This window comes from Phaenicophaeus curvirostris, chromosome 1, assembly GCF_032191515.1.
Source record: "Phaenicophaeus curvirostris isolate KB17595 chromosome 1, BPBGC_Pcur_1.0, whole genome shotgun sequence".
Lineage (NCBI taxonomy): Eukaryota > Metazoa > Chordata > Aves > Cuculiformes > Cuculidae > Phaenicophaeus > Phaenicophaeus curvirostris.
The window spans coordinates 180,451,006-180,470,309 of NC_091392.1; the positions used below are offsets into that span (position 1 = coordinate 180,451,006).

Below are 19,304 nucleotides of genomic sequence, written 5' to 3' on the forward strand. Positions count from 1 at the left end.
CAGAGGTCAAGAATTCACGACAATATCTCAACTAAGCACATGTCCAGGAGTCTCCTTATGACTCCTCAAAGGAGAGCCTCCTTAATGGGAGGAAATGAAGTTGTCATGTCACAGCTAATGATTTTATTTATCTGTCCTGTTAAAAAAGAGAAAAGAGAAGAGTTTGACAAGAACTTAATAACTCAGTTGTTTTAAGGCAATTTTGAAATGAAAGAGGAGAAAAAAAGCATGACACTTTCTAAAAGTAAAGACAGAATTGTGAGGGACTGAAGTGTGTTGTGATGCTACTTACAGATAAACATATTTGCTATCAAGTTGAAGGTGCAAAAAAGAGCACCATGCTTTTTTCCCCTCTTCTGTCAGTAAATACTCACTTTCCCCTCTTCTGCCAGGTAATACTCACTTTCTCCTGTGATGCATTAGTGCCCATCAGCCTTTAGAAAGGGTTTCTTTGTGTTGCTGCTTGCCTGAGAGCTATTCTCCAGCCCTGAATAAAGCAATGTTTGTATCATGTTCTTGTTTATAAACAAAATGTTCTATTTCATATATAAAATGTGAAATAACTTACCATGAATGTTTCATTAAAGTAGTTGAAAAGACCACAAATCGCTTGTGTGGAGTTAGTTTTTCCTTGATATCAAAGACCCTTTGGCTTGAGGTTTTTGGTCAGATGGAAGAACAACAGTGCAGATAAATGATTCCAGTCTCTGTTTGCCTCAAGTAGTACATGTGATGTAAGAAGTTCTCAAAGGATTGCGATCTGGAGACATCTGATTTTTAATGCTAAGTTGATGCAAGAACACTGCAAAACAGTATATAGTATTTGGGCTGATATGGAGCCAGGTGGGATGCTAGTCTGAAGACCTAAGTGTTTGCAGTCATTCCAAAAAGCACATCTGTACATCACTAAAATGCATCCTGTCTCACCACAGAGCTGTTGGATACTAATCTGTCCTATGAATTTGCATGTGTGAGTAGTGATGTTAGTGTTAGAATTAGGCACCTCTTAAGTATGTAGGACTACCTAGATTCATAGAATCACCAGGTTGGAAGAGACCCACTGGATCATCGAGTCCAACATGTGTTCATAAACAGCTCCCTATGATGGGCCGTGTGCCACGTGTATGTACGCACTCAGATATATTTATATCTCAGTTACTTTACTTGATGATCACACGTGTCATTGGAAGTAGCTATGTGTGGTTCAGTTCAATCAAATGGTACCCTAAAAATTTGTTTCAGGTTCTCTTATATTTCAAACTTAGATATCTTACATGGGAATGTAGCCAGGAGGTCTCATTGCTACATGATGAACTATGAAATCAACACAAAGCGCAGTCTAAACTAAAAATGGTGTTAGATAAACAGACCCAAGGCTGGAGTAAATCCAGACGACCTGAATGGATGTTTCATATATTGCTATGGGTTATTGACGACCTTTCACAAGTGGCTCAGGTTCCCTCCACCACTTCTGTGCTCTGAGATCATTAATAATATGTGCAAATAAATAGCACTTCTTGAGCCAGTTCATTGCATTTCCTATTTCTCTCTCTTTCCCTCCAGATATGATATGTATGTCTATAATATTTACTTCAGAAACAGAAATCCTCACCAGCAGCTGTTGGGAAGTAAGTTATATCTTGTAGTCATATCATTGGAGATCTGTATTTCATAGCTGTGAGATTGTAGTCATAAAATATAGCCTTTTAATGTGTTAAGAAAACTTCTGCAGTGATTTAAACAAATAGGACTATTGTATTCAAATTAACGAAGCTTTACAGTATGGCCCGTCCATTGGGTCAAATTCTACCCTGACGTACACACTGAACTTTTTGGAAATCACAAATGACATCATCAGTCAGTACAAAACTGACTCTGCAAATCCTCTGAGTATGGTGGAATTACACTGGGGATGAATTGGTCTAACAATTAAGCCTGTTGGACCCAAAATATGCTGTAGCCTCAGCTGTCATTTGCCAAGTCTTATTCTTTTAACTTGGACTAACATGACTTTCTCAGACAAAAGATAAAATGATCCCAAGTCTATTGAAGTTAAATCTTTCCATTGAATTCAGTAGACTTTGGATCAGCTCCTAAAACAGCTACCACCTTGGGAAAAAATCTATGTGAAAGTTATCCTTGATTTCCTTATTAAAGATCTTTGCCCCAAAGTTACTTCATTCCCATGTTTTTCCAATACAGTATTTAAATGCTATTTTTCATTCCTCATTGTTCGTGCAGCTTTTGAGGTTGATTCTCAACATTGGGATTCTTACTGTGCTAATAAGAAAACTATTGCGGTTTGTAATCTCTTCTTCCATCTTTGTGTTTATTATCTTTTGAGAATGTATGCAGTTGCACAGGTCAGTCATGCCAATGTAAGAATTTTTGTCATGTCACTCAACCTTCATGATCATTTATTTCAGTTTCTGCTAGGCTTCTCCTGGAAAATGCTGTAGTAATTGAGCCAATAAGGCATACTCATGTGAGAAGTAAGCTGAAGGCTATCATATTCTTATTGATTCATATATGACAGTGCGCTGGTAGTTCATTCATTGGCTATTATGATAAGAAATATGCACCTAAGTGATGAATCTTCTTTCAGACACCTTTAGACGTACTGTATGGTACTTCATTCCAGGTCTAAAGAAGAACATTTTTCTCCGTCCACTGAACATCTTGGGAAGACTTTTTTGCTGAAAATCAATTTTCACAGTATCCAGGGCTAGGAAGCTCAGAAGTAATGAGTTACTACTGGTTTCTCTATGGCCCAGCCGTATTTATCACAAGCAACAGTGCCTTGCTGCAGCTGGTAAGGAACTAATTTAATTTACCTCCAGACAGTTACTCAGTGGAAACTCTTGAGAGAGAAAGAAAGAGAGAGAGAGGTTGAATTCAAGATGTCCTGCCCTTAAGATGACATTAAAGGTCTGGATGGTGATCTCAGAATCACAGAATCATTTAGATTGGAGAAGACCGTTAAGATCATTGAGTCCAACCATAAATCTAACACTGCAAGGACCACCACTAAACCATTTCCTTAAGTGTCACACCTACACATCTTTTAAAAACCTCCAGATATTTAATCTCCTCCCTGGAATGAAGATACTGGTGTTCATAGCAACTATTTGAGACATAATAATTTGAGATTATAGCTGAGTTATACATAGCTGAGCTGCCCCGCAGGGAAGGACTTGTGGGTGTTGGTCGACGAGAAACTCAACATGAGCTGGCAGCGTGCACTTGCAGCCCAGAAGGCCAACCGTACCTTGGGCTAATCAAAAGAAGTGTGGCCAGCAGGTCAAGGGAGGTGATTCTGCCCCTCTGTTCTTCTCTTGTGAGACCTCACCTGGAGTACTGTGTCCACTTCTGGAATCCTTAACATAACAAGGAAATGGAGCTGTCAGAATGGGTCCAGAGCAGGGCTACAAAGATGATCCAAGGGCTGGAGCAGCTTCTGTTTGAGGACAGGCTGAGAGAGTTGGGGTTGTTCAGCCTGGAGAAGAGAAGCTTCCGATGAGATCTTATAGTGACCTTCCAGTACCTGAAAGGAGCCTACAAGAAAGCTGGAGAGGGACTATTCATAAAGGCTTGTGTTGGTAGGATGAAGGTGAACAGGTATAAACTGGAGAGGAGCAGATTTTGTCTAGACATAAGGGAGAATTTCTTCACCATGAGAGTGGTGAGACGCTGGAACATGTAGCCAAGGGAAGTTGCGGATACCCCATCCCTGGAGGTGTTCAAGGCCAGGTTAGGTGGGGCCTTGGGCAGCCTGGTCTAGTGGGAGGTGTCCCTGCCTTTGGTAGGGGGGTTGGCACTAGATGATCTTTAAGGTCCCTTCCAACTCTAACTATTTTATGAATCTATGATTCTATTTGAGATTTCATTGATGCATTCACTGAAGATCCACTTTCCACAGCTCTCAAAGTGATCAGGAAACCTGATACTTCCCAAAACTGCTACTCAAGTCACTACCACTCTTAGATCACACTGACTACATGCTTCAAACTGAAGTGTCCTTCCCTTTAAATGTGATTTTTGGGGGCTGCCCAAATTGTGAGTCATTTCTTCAAAGACAGTTTTTCCAAAATTGTTGCCTCTATGTTAGCAGATACCCGTCTTTCTGTTAAATAAGCCAAGGATTCTGTTAGCTGTACTAACTGCACAGAGTAAATCACCCCTTGGCCCCTGAATGCAGACGCCTTTCCACTCTAGCCATGAAGTAATTGATGGAGCAGCACAGGAGATCTTGCATTCTTGCTGTCTGGCAAAATAATAAATAAAAATGTATCATTTCTTAATGGACTTGGGAGAGGTGAGTAGCTTAAATCTGGTAAATATATGACAGAAATAGTCACCTTTATTTTATTTGGACAGCAGACAAAAACATTGCTCTAAAAATTAATCTAAAAATCCTCCTACATGAAATGAAAAATCATTTCTAATTCATCTAAGGAAATGTAACAAATATTTTTTTTCAGGCTAACTAGTTGCAATGCTACCCAGAGGGGTCCTGGTCAAGCTTCCACTGATAAAAATCAACAGGGAATCTTTCTGTTGACTCTGATGGGGTTTGTTGAGTTGCTTAGTGCTGATTTGAGAATAACGGGGAAGCTGGCAACCAAAAGCTACTGTGATTCATTAGCAAAAGAAGCAGATTTATCCATTGTAACTGTGCATAGAAAACAAGTTTCTGAAAAGTTTGATTAAAAAACCTAAAAACTTACCCACGGCACTTTGATGTGAATGGGGAAGATCCCACTAGCATTAACAGGTGCGGGACTGGGGCTTTAAAATCAATAGAGAAATGGTTGGAGAAATGGGCTGACAGGAACATCATGAAGTTCAACAAGGGGAAGTGTAAAGTGCAAAGTTCTGTGCCTGGGGAGCAACAATCCTCCTATGAGGAACGGCTGGGAGGGTTGTGACTCTTCACCCTGGAGAAGAAAAGACTCAGGAGGACCTCATCAATGTACATAGATATCTGAAGGGCAAAGAGGAAGAATCTGGGCTCATTTCAGTGGTGTCCAGTGACAGAATCCGAGTGCAAACCAAACCAGAAAGTTCCCTCTGAGTATCAGGAAACACTTTTTTTTACTCTAAGGATGCAAGTTACACAAGGCGGTTTTGGAGCTTCTCTCCTTGGATGTATTAAAAATATTATTGGATGTGGTCCTGGGCAGCATACTACAGGTGACTCTTCTTGAGCTGAGGGCTTGGACCAAATGGGCTCTAGAGGTCCCTTCCAACCTCAGCCATTCTATGATTCTGTAGTGAGTGGAAGAGAAGTAATGTACAGCAGATTGTAGTTGTCCTCCAAACTATGAAGAGCCTATGTAGCCCCAACAGGGATTATTCCATTGATTGTGACTTCAAACCACAGTGGGACAGCAACAGGAATGAAAAATAGAGCAGGGGCAGAGGGCAAGGAAACCTAGTCAAGAATGCTCGGAAACTGATATGTTCAGTATTAGTTTGTTATTAGTGTGGAATAAGCATAAACTAGATGAATTTGTGTGTATGGTGTGAACTGGCCACTGAGGTTAGAGAGAATTGCTGTTAAAGAGAATTAAAGTTTTCTCTCTGTATATTTTTTTCTGTTTTGAAGAGAAATGTTTCTTCTACATCAATAGAGTAGATAAAATCCTTATCCTTGACTTTTAATGAATGCAAGATAGAAAACCTAGGAAAAAATCCACTATGAATTGAGAATACACATGTAATTAGTGACAATTAGAGATCAAGACATTGAGTACCTTTAAAAAACATTTATCTGAAAAATAAAATGTTGCTAATTTTGCAAAATTCCATCATATGGTTACTTAAGGGTGAAGTAAAAACAGTTAGGAAATATGAACTATGTCTTAGCCAAGTGAAAGACTTACCAAATCACGGGCAGTTAATTTTAAAGGAAGAGAGAGCTGGGAAATGACTGGAAGAAGAACAGAAGCACACTAGTAAGCATCAAAGAAAAAAAAAGGAATAGTCTTAGCAATTACGGTTTCTTAAAGTATTTTAATTGAAAACTCAACATCGGATAAGGAAAATAATCTTTGAACATCTAGAAGACAATAAAATTATGATCAATAACAAGCACTAATTTGTCAAGACTAAATGTCGCCAGACAACCCATTTTTATAGCCTAGAGCAATTAGTGGATGAAGAAAATGAGGTAAATGTTATACTGAAGGTCAGAGTCTCAGCTGGAGAAAGGAAACATAACCATATTGACCTCATCACACTTACTAAAGCAAGATGGAGATCGGCATTTATATATAGGAACAACATTTCTCTAAGTTTAATAAAGATTTGCCCCCCAAAAAAATATTTCTAAACATTTCACATAACAGGAAACCTTGGTAAAATGGTCATGAAACTGAACAATTTGGAATGCTTTTAGATGTTGCAGAGATTTTTTTCTAAAACACATTTTATTTCCTGACTTTGTTAATAATCCAGGAACAGTCCAGATTTTATTGATACAGCCTGGTATGTGCTATGAGCATTTTGAAAAAAAAAAGAATCAAAACATATACATTGAGTTAGGGAGAAAAACTGGGGAATAAAACAAGTATGCTATTTTTAGGAAAAAATATATTAAAAATATTGATATTCAGAATGAAGAAGAAACCTGACAGTAGTGGTGCTGTTTTGCTTGCATGAACAAAGATCTAAACCAAATTTCATTCTATGTGTGTTTTGACTTATAATCTGCATCTTCTCTGTATGTGTTTCCATTTAAATTAAATTAATTCAGTGAAAGGATTTCCAGTCTTTCCTTATATTATTATCTACTGAAAGAATTACTTGGCATAGTCAGTGCCATGTTTGTTAATACTCGTAACTAATGACATTTTAGCACATAGAATAAAAAAGAGCAGACTTTTACAAACCACAGGGCAAGAGATAAGATTTAGATGCAGACAATCAAGTAGAAAATGAAGGGGTGGTGACACAATACTGGCCAGCCTGATATCAATGATTTCGGTGGAAGTGATATCAACCTGTTCATTATTAACTCTGTCTTGAGGATATGCCTCTGCTCTAGGGTCAGTGTTGATCAGAGGTTACTATCAAGGCTCCAATCATTTGCTGCATGAACAACCAGTCATATCTTGGACATTACTTCAGCCCAAGATCTGGAGCTCTTTAGAGAAAAATCCAAGTATAGTCATCATATCATGAGGATACGATGTAATCATACACAGTAATTCAGATTACAAGGATCCTCCAGTCCCATTCTCCCCCAAAAAGCAGGACAATTTAGTGCTACATTAGATTGCTCCAGATATTAACAGCAGCTCATGCAGGCCCACAAAGTAGTACAGATGGAAAAAGTACAGACTGAGCTGTCTCTGATATTCCAGAGCTCTCTTGATTTCTCAGGTAGATACGAGTTTAGATTCCCAGCTCCCATAAGAGCAATGCTTTTTGATACGAAGCAGATGCTTTCCTGGCAGCACTGAGAAGAATATCAAGAGAATGAACTATTGTCATTGTGCTGCAGGTGTAGCCAAGCATAAACAGAGAATAAAGGCAGAAATCATCTGCCTGAATGTTTGTGAGAAAATAATCAGAAATATATGCTACTGGAAACTCATTTGTCCAGACTTGCATATAGGTTACATGCAGTATTACTGTTCTAGTGCTACAGTTTGTAGTGAGAATGTGGGGCAATTATGAAAGTGAAATTCACTTTTTCTGCAGTGTGTGCAACATTTATTTAAAGTGAATTGTTCCAGAGAGTATCTTTGCCAAAAAACCCTTTCAGGAGATAATTTAAGGAAAATGAGCACCAAAGAATGGAAATTAGGGGATTGAATTTGCTTAATTCAAGTGGAAAATGTCTTCATGGTTTCTACCCAGCAGGTAATGCATATGTTTATTGCATTATAGAAATTACAGAGCTAGTTAAATTATTTCTCTATTTTTGACGCCCTGAAGATCTTTCCATTCCTTGTGATCTGAAATTGATACTTTTTCTGCTTATTTTACAATGTATTTCCACAGATTTTTGCCAGCATTTTTATGAAATAACTTTAGAAAATTCATGTTTACTAATAATCTCTTTTCCTCCTGCAGCAAGGAATATAATGAAAGTAGCAATGATAAAATGTATTTTAAAAATATTGACACATGCAGTTGCCAATGTTTTAATAGGAAATACTGATACTGCTTGAAACATTCCCCCTATAAAACATAGGCCATTTTTTCAACAACATGGGAAAGGATTTACTAAGAGCTATCATAAATCATAGAATTGTGGAAAAATTCAGGCTGGAGGGAACCTCTGGTGGGCTTGTAGTTCCATCTTCAGCTCAAAGCTGGGCTAGCTTTGAAGTTACATCAAGTTGCTTAGCATCTTTTCCTGCTGATTTTGAGTATCATCATGGATGGAGATGCCACATCTTCTGTGGACAACTTGTCCTAGAGCTCAACTACCACTATTGTAAAACTTTTTCCTTACTTTTGATCAGGGCTTGGCACAAGACATTCTATTCCAGATGTATCTTCACAAGTCCTGAGTAGAGAAGGATAAACACTTTGCTCAGCCTTCTACCTATGCTTCTGTTAACTCAGCTTGACATACACTTAGCCGTCATTACTACAAACTCACAGGGTTAAGTCGAGTTCAGTGGGGTCCTTATCTGCAAAGGTTTCCCCCAGCCAATCAGTCCTGAGCCTGTACTGACACGGGGTGCTGGTCTTCCCCAGGTGCAGGACTTTGCATTCATCTTCAATGTGTTTCATGAAGTTCCTTCTGGCCCATTACTCCAGATGTTTCAGGTCCCCCAGGTAACGTCCAATATAACACCCACTCCTCCCAGTCTGGCATCACCAGGAGACCTGCTGAGGATACATTAAGTCCCATTGTGCAGGTTATTGGTGAGTTTGCTGTTTGTTAATCCGTGGTAATTGTTCGCTGTTGCTGTCTTTCCCTTCATGTGCAGTGGAATGATCTGCATAAAGACTTACTCCATAAATTTCCTAAGAGCTGAGGGAAGACTGATTGCCTTTCAGTTGCTTGGATACTCCTCCTCACTTCTTTCAAAACCAAAAATTTTCTTACTGAAGACCCAACAAGGTAGTCCTGTCTGAGGACATCTCTTTTCTGTGAATGCATTTGGTTAGAAGAATCACATATCTTTGTGTAACTATTCGTCTGCCCTCTCCAGCCTAAAAATATTCTGTTTCTGTGGGAGAATGGGGCCTTGAAGGGACACAGCTCTTCAATATTCCCAGCCATGTCAGTGTTGTCTATAGATTGTGAGTCTTTCTTGAATACGACATCCAGGCTTCTCTGTTTGCATGCAAACATGTGCTCAGGTGTAAGCACAGGCTGAGCTTTGGATTTGTTTATTGAGAATCTAAACACATCTGGCATCTTTGCACAGGACAAAGATCTTGTTCACTGAAGGTGGCTGGATAGGGAAAGGACCAAACATTCCTGTTAGGTCTCTTGACCCACACCTCAAGCATGGCAGTTCCTCAGCTCTTCATGTAAGCTTCAAGATTATGCCAGATCTAAAGAAATAGCCAATGATAAAGACAAAGTGATGTGGATGATGGGCTGCCACCCTCTGTGAAAGAGGGAGATGGGCAATTTCTCATTCCTCTCTTCTAGGGGAATGTCCTGGTTTTACTGTGTTGTGTGGTTTTGTAACTGAGGTTGAAGAGAAGGTTGTGCGATCAGACTGATTCTTCCTGTACCCAGTGTGAAAGATATAATAATAAAAAATACATCTATTGGATCTAGTAAAAGAAAACATATTGTTTACTTTCTCAGAGACGTTAGGTGACTTTAGGCAAAATCTGTGGAGAGGGATTAGCAACCAGGCTATAAAAAAGTTTCAGCTGTAGCTTTATTCCATGAATCCCCATGTCTGAGCACAATCTCATGGCAGACCTCAGCCAGTTTGGAGGACTCGATCCATGAACCGTTCAGATAACAAACATTTTATCTTCCCAAATCAGAATTGCAACAACTCCTCTTTTTGCTAAAGGAAGGGGATAATGCAATCAGAGAGATGTTTCTCCGCTGTGATACTGTGTCTGGACTCTAGAAACTTCTACTCCTCTGTAAAAACAAAGGCAGAAGAGCATTTGCTCCTAACATTCTGCAGTCGGCAGGGCTCAGCCTGGCAGCTCGCAAAGGAGCCTGTGTAGAAAGTGGCATTACCTCATATGCCACTGTGATATTTTAAAATGGTTGCATAATTACTCCGACTGTTGCACTCGGACTGGGTGACAGGACTATGAAAAATGAAATTTGTTTTAGAAACTCTTTGGATTTTGCCCTTTTCCTCCTGTTTTTTTTTTTTCTCTTTTTATCCTTTCATAGCCTGAGGACGTGCAGCAAACTGAAATATAACACTAGGAGGGAAAGTCATTGAGGAGAGGGGGAGATAGGTGATTGTAGACCCACACACAATTTTTCTAGTTACTCAGATTTTCAAGGAAGGGCATGCAGCCATGTTATTTCTGTTATTGTGATGGGCCTTAGTGATAGTGCTCAGTGGAGCATACACATGCATTGGTGGTGGGTATTTTGGCACAAGGCAGCCATCTCCCAACCATGCTGCTGTCTAGGAGGAAAGACAAAGCCTTGTTCAAAGATGCTGTGTGCCTGAGGCCAGCTCGAACAAGATTTGTCATGACCAGAGGTGGCAGCAACCCTTACCATGTTAAGTACTCCTCTGAACTTTTTGAGACAACGCGTGCCAATCTTTCCTTGCGAAGGCACTTTTTTGAGCACAGTGATGCCCACCCTGCCCCTGAGGATTTCAATCTGTGGTCACAGTGACATGAGGGTCTGCCTGACCACTGTGAGCTTGGTAGCTGCCCATGGCATGCGGTGCTGTCACTGAATGATGGCCCCAAAATCAAGATATAATGACGTTATCCCATGAAAAGTAAAACCAGTTCAGTGCAAAGTAGATGTCCATGTCTTTGAAGGGAAAAAGGAGAAAAAGGAGTCTTTGTTACCTTTGTAATAGATATTTACATTCAGCCTTTAGACTGTGACCTGCGTTATCTGATTCAGACTAAACTGTTGTTGATTTTAGGACCTCACAGGGCCATGGTTAAGATGAGCACCCTTTGAAGCATGTGAGGATCTACTGAGTGGCCTGAGCTTTTACACAGATTTTGTAGGGCAGAGATGAAAAATGAGTTTCAAGAAAAGCATTTCTCACAGGCACATAGAAAGCCCTGTGTGGACTACAGAAGAGAGACCACATTAAAAAGGCATTTAAACCCTCAAAAGTCTTTTTGGCTTCTGACTTCAAAAGATTTCCCTTGCAGAACTGTACCCACAGTAGCTGCCTCCTGATCATATGGTAAGGCATGAGGGAAATTCAGCTGATTTCTCCCTCAGCTATAGAATGAAGTGTGTTTCGAAACATAAAATTGGAAAGTTATGTGTGTTCTTAGTCTTGTTATGCCAAACAAATGGACTCTTTATTTTCCACTATATCTACTAGAAATACAGACAGTGATGTATGAAAGGAATTTGAGAGCTAGAAATTAGTGAGGTTATATTTTCAATTTTTTTCCAGAGATGTGTTGACCAAAGTGAAAGGACAACTAGTCCTCTCAGGCACTCAGATGACTGCAGTTACGTGATGTGATCCCTTGAGAAGGACCCAGCTAGGAAGAAGATGCCAGGCAGGAGCCTGGGACAATTTGGAAACTATTGGCCTATATTATCCAGGCATCAACTACATAAAATGGAAATGGGAGAAATGTGGGCACCTAGACTAAATTGTGTAAATATCTGACAAATATATTTGTTGGCTGAACTGAAAAGTAATTGAAATGAAAAATTGAAATGCTGATTGTGTTCTACTCTCCCAGCACTGGGATTTCTTTTTCTTTTCAAAATGAAAAGAAGATAAAAAAAACTCAAAACAAAGCTTTTGGGGTAAAATGTCACAGAAAGATTTCATCTTGGAGTTCTGAAGTAAAAGCAAGAAAATTAAATGCTACTTTCATAAAGCTGCCAGCAGTTTGGATATCTCTCTGACTAAAAAGGAATTCCTGGGTATTCTTCTGCTCAGGTTGCAAGAGAATGTAAGGTGTGCTTATGCAGGCAGCTCTGCTGACTGTGCTCTGCATGGGACTCTCCTGTGCACCAGGCATCCTCACCTCCTGGCAGTGCTTGGCGCATCCTTGGCCTCATACATGGCAGGGGCTGGCAGACTACTGGGAAAGACTGAGAGGCACTGACAATGGGTTAAGTTGATGCTGTCCTCTAAAGGGGAAGAAGTTAGATCAAGTCAGGTCTTTTAATCAGAGTAGTCTTACTCTGCAGAAACTGTGGCACTGTCCACAAGGACCTATGAAAGCAGAAACATGCCAGCACTGATTGACTAGCTTTCTGGGACATGGTTGCAACTCCTTTAGCCAGAGGAAGAAGTCAAACCTGCGTCTTTCATTTTTTCAGCTGAGACATTAATACTGTGCTACTGGATGGAAGGTTAACTATAACCAATGTACCTTCATTGACATAGCTTTCATTATAAGCATCCAGAAAGTTAAATATTTATAAAATGTGATGGGTTCATGTGCAGAAAATGTCTAAACAAACTATTTCTGGCAGTTAAAAAAAAAACCCAAACAACCAGTTTTCATTTATTTTGGTGAAAACTGTTTACTGAATTTGGTCATGAATTTGGGAATTCATGGTAGATTTTCTTTTCTTTCCTTTAGAGGGGATATGAGCTTCCCCAGGAGACAAGTTGCTGCCTTTTGCATTGTCTGTGATTTGGGCTTTCAAAGTGGGAGTTTTCTCACCTTCTCCTGTGCACAGGAGCAGTGGATGATCCTTTTTGCCCTGCCTCACTTAGAGGAGAGGACTGCTGTCAGCACTGATGGGCTGTGAGTGTGGAGAGGCCAGTGGTTAAGGGAACCTGAAATCACAGAAGCTGCAAAATTAGTATGAAATAGGTGCCTTGTCTGCCTTTTGCATGCCATGTTTGGTCAGGAAGAGTGTGTTTAATTACCCATGTATGATTTACACTGCCTTCAAGCATGCTAAGGAGTTGACTGAATCTTTTTGGATCTGGGACTTCAACTTAGAGGAGCTTGTAATCTAGTTTTAGAGGGGTGAGCTAAGAAGACAAAAGATGAAGTTGCTCAGGAGCTCAGCCCTCCTGCTTCTCTTCTAAAACTGCCCAGGTATTTGCTTAAACTAACCCCTTCTGGGTGACATGTCAGACTTTCAGCTTTGTTGCGGTGCTCACATAACTGCAGGGGAGTCTTTTCCTGGGAGAATTTTCAATGCCGGTTAATTAAGGGCAGAGCAAATGGTGAAAACATTTTCTTGGACTCTTCCCTTGCAGCTGAAGTGGAGGCCAGCCCAGACAAGGGGTTAGCAGAGGCAGGACAGCATAAGCATCACATGGAGTGCTGAGAGGCCTTGAGGAAAACACCATCTCCTGGTGAGGGGAGCTTCTCCACATCCTGGTCCAGCTCCGTATAACACTAAGTCAGGGATCTTGCTGGTCACATACCGAGCACTGTATGGGAGTCTGGCTGCATTAGCTCAGAGTAATTCTGCTGCTGATTGTGGAAAGGCTCCTGGGAAAGTGGTTAGTTATCTTTAAAAAGATCTTTGTCCAGCAGAGCAAGGCTTTGTTTCAATTTTGCTATTGTGGAATACTCCCATAACTTTAAATCATATCAAGATTTGATTGAGAGTTTAAACATATGTAGTGAACTAGGTCCTGTGCAAATGAAGACCAGCCAGGGGCCAAGACAAGCTGACACATGAGCACCCGTGTTGTTCCCTCTCTGGTCCAAGAACTGGATTCTTTCACTAAACCCTCTTCATGGCTGTGATAAAAGAGGCGAATATTTCAGATAGTTGTGAAATAACACTCTGGTACCCTAGTAAACATAAGTGAAGTAGTGGTTATGAAAGAGACCCTACAACATCATTGCTCGCAACAACAGCGAGTTTGATGTCATGCCCCAAAAGGCACCTTCCATCCTGGGCCTATTTGCTGGTACAGATTCAAGGTGAGATGTTCAACAGGATTTGGGTTTCTGTTTTGTTTATAGACAGTCTCACCTTATCTTTGCTAAGTAATGCACTCAATGTGTTGAAATTACATTTCAAAACCAGTCTGGATTATAATATCTCTCCCCCATCAGACCAGATTGTCATACCCCTATTTGCACTGGATTAATAATCCCCAAAATGTCAGTGTAGCTTCTTGTGGAACAAACAGTGCTCAACGCCCTGCCCTCGGCTCTGCTGAGCATCTGGGAAGCGCTGCTGCAGTTCAGTGGCAGTGCAGCAGCCACTAATGTTGATGCACTTGCTTGCTGAATTTGGGGGCCCAATGGAGAAATCATGCTGGCGTTTGCAGGGATGCCAGAGACAATCGTGTAGTCAGAAAAAGTGGAGAGACTTCGAATCTCTGCAGACTGTAGCTTGTTAATTTTATTAATAAAAAGCTCAAATTGGAGAGTTTACTAGTTTAAGTCCAATTTAAAAATTGAAATAGGTGGAATTTCACTATCTTCTTCAAACTCAAGGATTAGGCTCTTCCAGCAGCTTTCAGAGTCCTTGTCCCTCCTGCAGCATAGCTGCTTCTTATTCCCTGAACTTGATTTGTTAGCATGTCTGCTGTCAAAAGATCAGTTTTTTATTTTTGTGAGTTATACCTTAAATGTGCCTTTCTTTAGCTACTTATGTTCTTGTAGCAGCTGCCAAGCAGGGGCCCAAGTACTCATTCCTGACCTTCAGATTTATTCCCATTACTTTCATAGGTTGAGTCTGGTGCTGCATGTATCGCAGAACACCTGGATGGGCTGATCGCAAATGTTTGCTGGCATTGCAGTCTCAGCTGTGGAAACAATTTTTCTGGCAGTGGAAGCCCACTTTCACTGGGGAGGGGCCCAGATTTCTTGTTTGAAGCGTGTGAAGCCTCATCAGTGCTCTGTTATCAGACCCACTGGAATTTTTTTCCCTCACTCTCTTCTCGTTCCATTTTCTCTCACTCCTCTAAATATTACTTCTTCTTCTAAAAGTGTACCACATATTTTTTCTGGCTTCTTTTGCTGCAATCTCTCCTCTCAGTTTTTCTTCACCCGTCCACTTCCTTCTGCACTTCTTCACTCTCTCCTCTGTTTTCTCTTCCCCTCCTTTTATTTTCTCTGGTGCCTCCTGTTTTTCTCCCCATGTACCCGCTTCCATTTCTTCTCCAGAAGCTTCATAAGTGACAGTTCCAGTAATGGAGCATATCTACTCAAACAACAGCTCTCTCTGCCCTCAGAGATTTTGTGACATGCAGGTCCATGTGGCATTGCTGTTGTTAATACTTTATTAACAAGTGATGCTGGGGAGTCATGGTGCCAAGTGTTGGGTCCCTGGCCAGTAAAAGACAACTCTTGCCCCAGAAGTCCTCAAATGCTCTGCAGGCATAAAGGGATTACAGCCTCAATCTTACACATTAGCAACTGAGGCTTACAGAAAATAAGGATAAATTTGCTAAGCTGGTTTTGGCACACAAAGTTGTGAAGACATGTTTTCTCCCCAGATTGATGTCCTTATGCATATTAACTGTCTAATTCCACTTAACCTATTAATTTTCCTAGGGTGTTGGAATGACACCCATGTAGAAACCATAGAAAACTTTGCTCATGGCGACTGGGTCAAGGCCACACACAGAGTTCAAGATCATCGATTTCTCTCTCATGGGGAGAATGAAAGCTTAGCACAATTCAAGACAAGGAGAGAGAATAGGGGGAGAAAAAAACAATGAAAACTTTGTAGACTGTGCTCATTGTGCTGTATCTGACTCTCTCAAGGGCCTGGACTGAAAAGCCTGTTTTTCTGAGGCACAGCTAGAGCTGAAAATGGCAGCGTGGACCTCTTATTCTGTGATATTCCAGTACAGTATTAATGAAATACTGTGCCAGCTTCACAGATGTGTTAAGATGGAAAACTGTAAAGATTTAAGCATGGGTATCATGATTCACATTCTCCTTTGTGTCACTCTGATGTTTAGACTTTAGGTTTAATGTCATCTCCTAGTCAGTAGATTTCGATGTTCCAAAAGCTTTTCTATCAACATATGATTGTATTGTTTCCTGTTACTTGGAGGTCATTTGGTGCTTGGCCAAGGAATAAGTAGACCTTTTAAGTCTGAGAGCAGCAAAATGGCTAATTTGGTAGTTAACTCGTTGAATCCCTAATATACAAAGGTAGTGTACTCAGGAGTTTTACGGGGCAGCATGATCACTCTTAGCTGTCACCTAAGGATGCCTGCAGAACCAGGAAGACTATCAATTTACACTCAGTTTGGTAATATTGCATAGGGCCTGTTTGTGTCTCTTGTGCTGCAGGCTAAATATAAAATGAACATTGTTAACCAAGAAAGCAAATAAAGGGAACTATTTCCCAAGGCATTTTACTCTGTTTATTTAACGCCTCTGAACAAACCCCTTTCCACATCCTCTGAACCTACTGGCCACTTCAGATAGCCCCATTTCCTGCTGGGTGAGTTTTTTTCTAAAATGTTTATTCAGCTCCAGGAAATGATGATTTCCTGAATATTCTGAAACTTCATATTTTTGTTGTATCCGTGTTTATTTAATAGGCATACTTACTGTACAAGTGCGCAATGCACAGCAATACCCCTTGTGATGTAACTGTAAGGAGGTAGTGGAACTAGATATAGTACATCAAAAACCAGTTTAAGTGAAATGAAATCTGGTTTTACTAATTTATTCACTAGTGTATTTCCATTAGCATGAGCAGTTACTCCTTATTTATACTGGCCTTAATGAGTCCAGAAGTAGGCCTTTAAATTTATCCTGCTCTTTAAGAAAAAATGCCTAAAAATTCAAGACAGTGAAGGAGAATTAGTTAATTTAAAGATCAAGATTTTATAATTCACAATTTACATAAATGGCTTTTAGTTTTCTAAACTAACTAACTAGCTAGCTTTTCTAAACTGCTTCAGCCTGATGTGGATTTCACTATAGAAAGTGAAATTAGTACTCAGTTTTCACAAAAAGGCTACAATACTTTATGCACAAGGACGGGAATCAGGAGAAACTATGCTGAAATGAGAAGAGTGTCCCTAGAATAAATCAAATGGAATATGTCTGAGAGGAAATTCAGGAACTGAATAACCTTGCCATTAACCCTGGAGTGAGCCAGGTGTCACCCCTCATCCTTTCTTCTTCTCCTTTTGCACCTAATTTTTATTAATCTGCATCTGCCGGCACTATCAGCTGTAACTCCTTTGGACTTTTCACAGGTAGAACAGATAGTTCACATCTCTGCTGAGACTGAAAAGAAAGTCAACATGGGCATACTGCACTGGCATGCCCCTAAACGACAAGCTCTTGCAATTCCAAGCAAAAGACTTCCACCGTCCATACCTGGAAATTCTACTCTCACAATAACCACATCCTTCAATGGCCATCATGTGGAAACAATTTTGAAGGAGGAACAGACTGAACATTAGGTTTATGTTTTCTCAGCCATCCTTTTATCTGTCTTGCTCCAGAAACCAGCCTCTTCCTATCCTGTGAGTCATTTATTGCCACTCCTATACCCTCTGTGGTGAGGAGGCTGGTTGCTTTCCTCCACATTTAAATATTCTTTTTAGAGTTTCTCTGCTCATTCTCTCCTTTCCTCCCTCCCTTGCCCCCTCCTATCCTTCCTTCTTTCCTTCCTTAGAATAATAGAATCATAGAATAGTTAGGGTTGGAAGGGACCTTAAAGATCATCTAGTGCCAACCCCCCTACCAAAGGCAGGGACATCTCCCACTAGACCAGGCTGCCCAAGGCCCACCTAACCTGGCCTTGAACACCTCCAGGGATGGGGTATCCGCAACTTCCCTTGGCTACATGTTCCAGCGTCTCACCACTCTCATGGTGAAGAAATTCTCCCTTATGTCTAGACAAAATCTGCTCCTCTCCAGTTTATACCTGTTCACCTTCGTCCTACCAACACAAGCCTTTATGAATAGTCCCTCTCCAGCTTTCTTGTAGGCTCCTTTCAGGTACTGGAAGGTCACTATAAGATCTCATCGGAAGCTTCTCTTCTCCAGGCTGAACAACCCCAACTCTCTCAGCCGGTCCTCAAACAGAAGCTGCTCCAGCCCTTGGATCATCTTTGTAGCCCTGCTCTGGACCCATTCTGACAGCTCCATTTCCTTGTTATGTTAAGGATTCCAGAAGTGGACACAGTACTCCAGGTGAGGTCTCACAAGAGAAGAACAGAGGGGCAGAATCACCTCCCTTGACCTGCTGGCCACGCTTTTTTTGATGTAGCCCAAGATACGTTTGGCCTTCTGGGCTGGTAGCACACACTGCCGGCTCATGTCGAGTTTCTCATCGACCAGCATCCCCAAGTCCTTCTCTGCAGGGCAGCTCTCAATTGTGTCATCCCCTGTCATGTACTGAAAATGGGGATTGCCCCGACCCAGGTGTAGGACCTTGCACTTGGCCTTGTTGAACCTCATGGGGTTCTCACAGGCCCACTTCTCCAGCCTGCCTGTGTCCCTCTGGATGTCATCCCTCCCTCCCTCCCTTCCTTCCTTCCTGTTTTGCTATGCATCCCACACTCATCCCTATTTCTCTCAGTTCAGGTGGAGACACGATGTTGATGCCTTTACCACAAGATGTTGCCTGATTGTCTCTATCACTGACAGAGAACGAACACCTTGTAAGCACCAGAGGGGCTCTGCTTTCAGATCACCCCTTGTGAAGCAATGTCCCTCTTTGAAAGCAGCATTCTTGTCTTTAACACTAAATATTTGATATCCACAGTGCTGAGCTGGGTAATCTCTGAGGATGCCATTCCTGCTATGTTACCTCCTACCCAAGTTCATATTGTGTAACTTTACCACCAAGATGCAGGACCATGACTTTTTGATTTTTGTGTGGGTTTGGACTGTTTTTAATTAATATCTGATTAATTCACCTTACATCCTTGTGCAGCCTGCTTTCCACCTCTGCACAGGGACTGTTCCTTCTCCTCCTCCTGTCTATCATTGTCAGGCAGAGCTGCAACATTTATGTCTTTTTCTTTCAATAAGCCATTTCTGCTCCACCTTAGCTCTGCTACCAGACCATCAGTTCTGACAGCCTCTTCCCCAGCTTTAACAGAAGGTTGCCTCATCCTGAGAGATTTGTTATGTTTTAACTCTCTTTAGGCTTGGCAAAGTTTTCAGAGGATGCAGGGGACCCAGGGAGAATAATCTTTACCTCTCGTACAAGTTTTGGCTGCTTAGCCTCTATCATCACTTCAGCTGAGGCTGCTGGGAATTATTTGCAG

At 41.0% G+C, this 19,304-nt stretch overlaps 1 long non-coding RNA gene across 1 annotated transcript; it reads left to right on the top strand.

The window, feature by feature from the left end:
- Positions 1-1,293: 1,293 nt before the first annotated feature.
- LOC138734352 (uncharacterized) lies at positions 1,294-18,682 on the top strand. Its single transcript, XR_011339563.1, has 3 exons — positions 1,294-1,628; positions 2,642-2,812; positions 18,611-18,682. It is a non-coding gene; the product is annotated as an uncharacterized lncRNA (long non-coding RNA).
- The last annotated feature ends 622 nt before the right edge of the window (positions 18,683-19,304 follow it).